The following is a 6,168-nucleotide window of genomic DNA, read 5'->3' on the forward strand; positions in this document are numbered from 1 at the left end:
CCCGGCCCCCCCCCCCCCCCCCCCCGCGCGCGCCCCATGGCCGGCTCGGCCGGCTCGGCCGGCTCGGCCGCTCGGCCGCCCCGCCCCCCCCCTCTGCTCGGCCGCTCGGCCGCCCCCTGCGCGCCCCGCCTAGGGCCGGTTCAACCGCCCTAGGGCCGGTTCAACCGCCCCCCCCCCCCTTCTGTTTTTTTTATGTTTTTTATTTTTATTTTATTTACTTTCTGTGATCATAATTACTGTATTTTAAGTAGGCTAATCACTGTTCATGCTATGGGAAAATAGGAAGTTTAATTTAAAATTCCGTTATGTTATTGATTCACGTAGTTAATTGTTTACCCTGTGCAATGTTGATCAACTAAAAGTGATTAGGTTTCCATCAGTATATATAAATATATATAACAGAATTATTTTGTTAAAAACCAATTGTGTCATTAGTGCATAAGATTTAACCCCCTGCGAGACCTTTCCCGTTTCTTTCTAGCCATAACAAATGCGTTATCGAATGTCATACTTGATGCATATTCGCTTTATTTGTTATCTTGTATGGTGTACTGTTCTTTTGTATTAAGTATGTGGATGTATGTATGTATGTTTGCGCTCGCATAGAGAACGATCCGGTCGAAGAGCCCGAGGAATTCGCAGGAGAAGCCCCTGAGCAGCAGTCGGTTGGTGGAGGCAAGTGTCCTTTGACCTATCTCTGTCCTATTCATTCCTTAATTCACCTCCCGCTTTACACATTTATACCTAAGGATTGACTAGCTTTTGTTATCCATGTCCTTGTTTACCTATTTGGGTCGGATTATTACTACTTAGTCTGATGCTATTGCTCAACTCTAATCAATGAACATGATGTGATTATCTATGATACGCCGTTTTCCCGTTCTTCTTTATGATTATACTTGTGGTTTTCAAGGGGACTCGAGCGGTTTCTCGAGTGCCTCTCCGTAAGGACCTGTTCAATGGATGACCGCCCGGGAAAACAGTGCAACCATGAGGGTGGAATGGGGTGCCCTTAGCTGAATAATTAGAGGATCCGGGGTGTAGTTCACTTAGCCGTCGTGCCGTCAATGGGGCTCGGTGTATGCGGCTCGCTCTGCCAAGTTTGGGTTCGCCCCTTGGGGAGGAGTGCGGTGCATTTAGGAAACCTAACGGGTGGCTACAGCCCTGGGGAATCTTTGTAAAGGCTTCGTAGTGAATCCCTGGCCATTCACCTCGGGAGTGAATAAGGGTCTTGCAAGCCCGGGCCAGAGAGGGAATCACGGCTTGTGGGTAAAGTGCACAACCTCTGCAGAGTGTTATGAAACTGATATATCAGCCGTGCTCGCGGTTATGAGCGGCCAAGGGAGCTCCAGAGATTAGTGATACTTGATCAGAGACATTGTGGTACAGATGGTTATGAGATTGATGGTTCCGGTTATGATTATGGTATTGGTAAGTGGTATTCTTTCCGTTTGGAAAGGATACATTGGGCTAATAACTTGGGTTAATGTTAAAACCTGGCTTTCTACTAGTAAGTAATAACCTGACCAACTAAAAGCAACTGCTTGACTTATCCCCACATAAAGCTAGTCCACTACAGCCAAACAGGATACTTGCTGAGTATGTTGATGTGTACTCACCCTTGCTCTACACACCAAACCCCCCCCCAGGTTGTCAGCATTGCAACCACTGCTCAGGCGAAGATGAAGCTGTGGAAGGAGACTTCCAGGAGTTCCAAGACTACGACGAGTTCTAGGTGTGGGTTAGCGGCAACCCCCAGTCGGCTGCCTGTGAAGGCCGCGTTATCTACGTTTCTTTTCCGCACTTTGATTTATTGTAAGAACTATATGGACGTCTCAGACGTATGATGTAATCGACTATTATTTCCCCTTTTAATACTATTTTGAGCACTGTGTGACGATGTCCATATTATGTAACTGCTGTGTACGTGAATAACTGATCCTGGCACGTACATGGTTCGCATTCGGTTTACCTTCTAAAAACCGGGTGTGACACTGGCGATGCTGCTGGTACACCTACATCGACGCCGACGCTAAGTGCAGACCCATCAAGTGCTGGTGAAATTCATGAAAGCTTTCTTTACCACCATTTATGGGGAAGAGAGTCCAATCACAAGTAGTGAGTTGTCTAGGGTTCGGAGTTTGTTGTATGAGCTTGTCTTGGAGTACCAAGATCCTAAGGAGGGTGTGGCAACAACTGATGGTGTAGTTACTAAGAATGTTGCCGTTAATGAAGGTGATGACCTTATGCTTGGCATATTTGATAAGTTCATGTCAGAGGAACCAGAAACATCTTCAACCTATATGCGCACTGAGTTAGATTTGTATTTGGAAGAGCCAACACTTCCAAGAACTCAAGAGCTTGACATTATTTCTTGGTGGCAACACGCTGGAATTAAATACCCAACGCTTAGAAAAATTGCTCGGGATATCATGGCAATTCCGGTTACAACAGTGGCATCAGAATCTGTTTTTAGTACTGGAGGGAGGGTAATTAGCCCACATCGAAGTAGACTTGCTCCAAAAACAGTTGAAGGCTTGATGTGTATGCAAGCTTGGTCTCGTGCAGACATGTTAGGTGATCAATCTTGTTTTATAAATGCACTAACAACTTGTTTGGAGGATGAAGACGAACAAATGGTAATAGTGGTTTTGTTAACATTTTTTTTTCTATGCTTTGATTGACTGAATACTTATATTTACTTGTACATTTCAATATTTGTTAGGATGAACCAAATGATGCTCTATAGGTTGATGACTTGATGTTAAACAAAGGTAAATACTTATATTTTTGAATCATTTTCTTTGCTTTGATTAACTAAATACTTATATTGTCTTGGGCTCTTGGCTTTAACCTTCAAGTATTGGACTGTTGGACTTGAACAGTAAGCACATGCTGCATTGCTGCACTATTATTGGCTTTAACCTTCAATACTTATATTGTCTTATGCTTTGATTAACCAGCAAGCAGCAGCAGGCCAGCAGCACTATTATTGGCGTTGGACTTGGACAGCAAGCACTCCAACTCCAACTCCAAGCAGCAAGCCCGCCAGGCGCCAGTGCCCACTGCCCAGCCCAGTGCACACGCTGCACTGCTGCAGTGCTGCACGCCATGTCGCCATGTGGTGCTGTGCTGTCCAACAGCAACAGCCAACGCCCAACAGTCCAAGTCTCCAACTCCAAGACGTGTTGCTGTCCAAGAGACCAAGACTTGCTGTTTTGTTTTGTTATTTGCTGTTTTTGTTCTTTGCTCAGTCCAAGACTCCAAGTTCATGTCCAACTGTCCAAGACTCTAAGAGACCTTTGCTGTTTTGTTTTGTTGAATTGAATAATTTGAACACTTTGAAGTTTGGTTCAAGTGTAAACACTATGTACTCATATATTGCTTGCTTATGTAACAAATCAGATTTATTATGTCTTGTTTTTTTACCTTGTCATTTGTCAACCATGTGGTTTATTTGTGTGGAGTGTAATTATACCCGCGGGTATCCGATACCCGCCCGATACCCGATGGATACGGGTACGGGTACAAAATCCTACCCGCGGGTATAGTCGCGGGCGGGTATGAGTAATACCCGCGGGTATTGTCGCGGGCGGGTATTTACCATACCCGATCCGAACCCGACCCATTGCCATCCCTACTTGAAAGGGGTTGAGTGCAACCCTCGTCCATTGGGATGCCACAACGTGGAAGTAGGTAAGTGTTACTTGGTCGAACCACGGGATAAAAATCGCGTGTCTCTTGTGTTGCTTTCTCTGTGATTGTAGTGTTTACAAGAACTCGCTTCAAAGCTATTTAGTTGTACTAACACTTTAAACTAAGTTTTGTGGCTATTAGTGTTTGTTTTTACAGAATCACCTATTCACCCCCCCTCTAGGTGCTCTCAATTGGTATCGGAGCCATACTCTTCATTTAAGGGACTAACCACCCGAAGAGATGGATTCTAAGGGAAAGGGGATGGTGGTCAACGACAAGGAAAAGGAATCCTTCTTCAATGAGCCAAGAGACGACAAGCCCACTGACTCAGGCTCGAGTCACAAGAAGAGGCACGGGAAGAAGAAGAGACGCATTAAGAAGATCATCTACTACGACAGTGATGCATCATCTTCTTCACCAAGAGACGACGACGACTCTTCATCGAAAAAGAAAACGGTTAATCAAAACTACTCTTTTGACTATTCTCACATGCCATACAACACAAATGTGCATTTACTATCAATTCCCCTTGGAAAACCACCACACTTTGATGGAGAAGACTATTCATTTTGGAGCCATAAAATGTGTAGTCATCTATTTTCTCTCCATCCTAGTATTTGGGAAATTATAGAGAATGGGATGCATTTTGATAGTACTGATAACCCTGTGATTATCAATGAACAAATCCATAAAAATGCCCAAGCTACTACCGTTTTGTTAGCATCTCTTTGCAGGGACGAGTATAATAAAGTAAGCGGCTTGGACAATGCCAAGCAAATCTGGGACACCATCAAGATCTCACATGAGGGAAATGATGCTACAATGATCACCAAAATAGAACTAGTGGAAGGCGAGCTGGGGAGATTCGCCATGATCAGGGGAGAAGAGCCAACACAAACCTACAACAGGCTCAAGACCCTGGTCAACAAGATTCGAAGCTATGGAAGCACAAGATGGATGGATCATGACATCGTCCGACTCATGCTCAGGTCATTTACAGTTATTGACCCCCATCTTGTCAATCTTATTTGTGATAATTCCACGTACACCAAGATGACGCCCGAGGAGATCCTTGGAAAATTTGTGAGCGGGCGCATGATGGTGAAGGAGGCTCGATACGTGGACGATGCACTAAATGGTCCACTACCCGTCTACGAGCCACAACCCGTTGCTCTCAAAGCAACAAGCAGCAGGGAAGCGCTACCAAGCAAGGTGGCACAAGTGGAGGCTGCTGGGCTAAATGAAGATGAGATGGCCCTCATCATCAAACGTTTCAAGACCACGCTCAAAGGACTCAAGGAATACCCCAACAAGAGCAAAACAAGGGGAAAGCGCTCCTGCTTCAAATGCGGTAAGACTGGTCATTTCATAGCACAGTGTCCCGATAATGATAATGACCAGGAACAAGAAAAGTATGGGAAGAAGGAGAAGAAGAAAAACTACAAGAAGGCAAAGGGCGAGGCACATCTTGGAAATGAGTGGGATTCTGATTGCTCCTTATCTGACTCCGACGATGAAGGATTGGCTGCCTCGGCCTTTGACAAGTCTTCGCTCTTCCCCAACGAACGCCACACTTGCCTCATGGCTAAGGAGAAGAAGGTACGTATTCGAGATTTCCCTAAGTACTCTTCTTCTAGTGATGAGGATTCCTCCGATAATGAAGTAGATTATTCTAGTTTATTTAAAGGTTTAGATAGAGCCAAAGTAGAGAAAATTAATGAATTAATTGATGCTGTAAATGAAAAAGATAGACTGCTAGAAAAGCAAGATGACATTTTGTATGAGGAACATGACAAATTTGTTAGTGTGCAAAAATCTCTTGCTTTAGAAATTAAGAGAAATGAAATGCTATCTTCTGAGTTATCTGCTTGCCATGAATCTATCTCTATTCTAAAGAATTTAAATGATGATTTAAATGCTAAGCTAGAGAAAGTTAGTAAAATAAATTCATGTGTAGAGCATGTTAGTATTTGTAATAGATGTAAAGACTTTGATGTTGATGCATGTGATGAACATCGTATTTCTATTACTAAATTAAATGATGAGGTGGCAAGTCTTAATGCTCAACTTAAGACTTGCAAAAGTGAGTTTGATAAATTAAAATTTGCTAGGGATGCCTACACTATTGGTAGACACCCCTCAATTAAGGATGGACTTGGTTTTCGAAAGGAAACCAAGAACTTAACAAGCCAAAAAGCTCCCATTCTCAACAAGGAGAAAGGGAAGGCCCCTATGGCTAGTGTTGGGGGCCTTCGGCTTCCGAAGGTCCTCAAAAACATGATTTGACAATGTTTTCCAAGTGAAATGTGTGAACATGCATCTTCGGAATTGGGTATGGTCAAGACGAAGCTTGAGTGGGACGAAATACGATTGTGACGAAGGATAAGATCATAACGAAGCTATTCGCAGATAAGCTTCGACATGACGGCAGAAAAGGGGAACCGACTTAAAGATGAAAAGCCAAACTAGACC

Source organism: Zea mays, chromosome 7, assembly GCF_902167145.1.
Source record: "Zea mays cultivar B73 chromosome 7, Zm-B73-REFERENCE-NAM-5.0, whole genome shotgun sequence".
Classification (NCBI taxonomy): Eukaryota; Viridiplantae; Streptophyta; class Magnoliopsida; order Poales; family Poaceae; genus Zea; species Zea mays.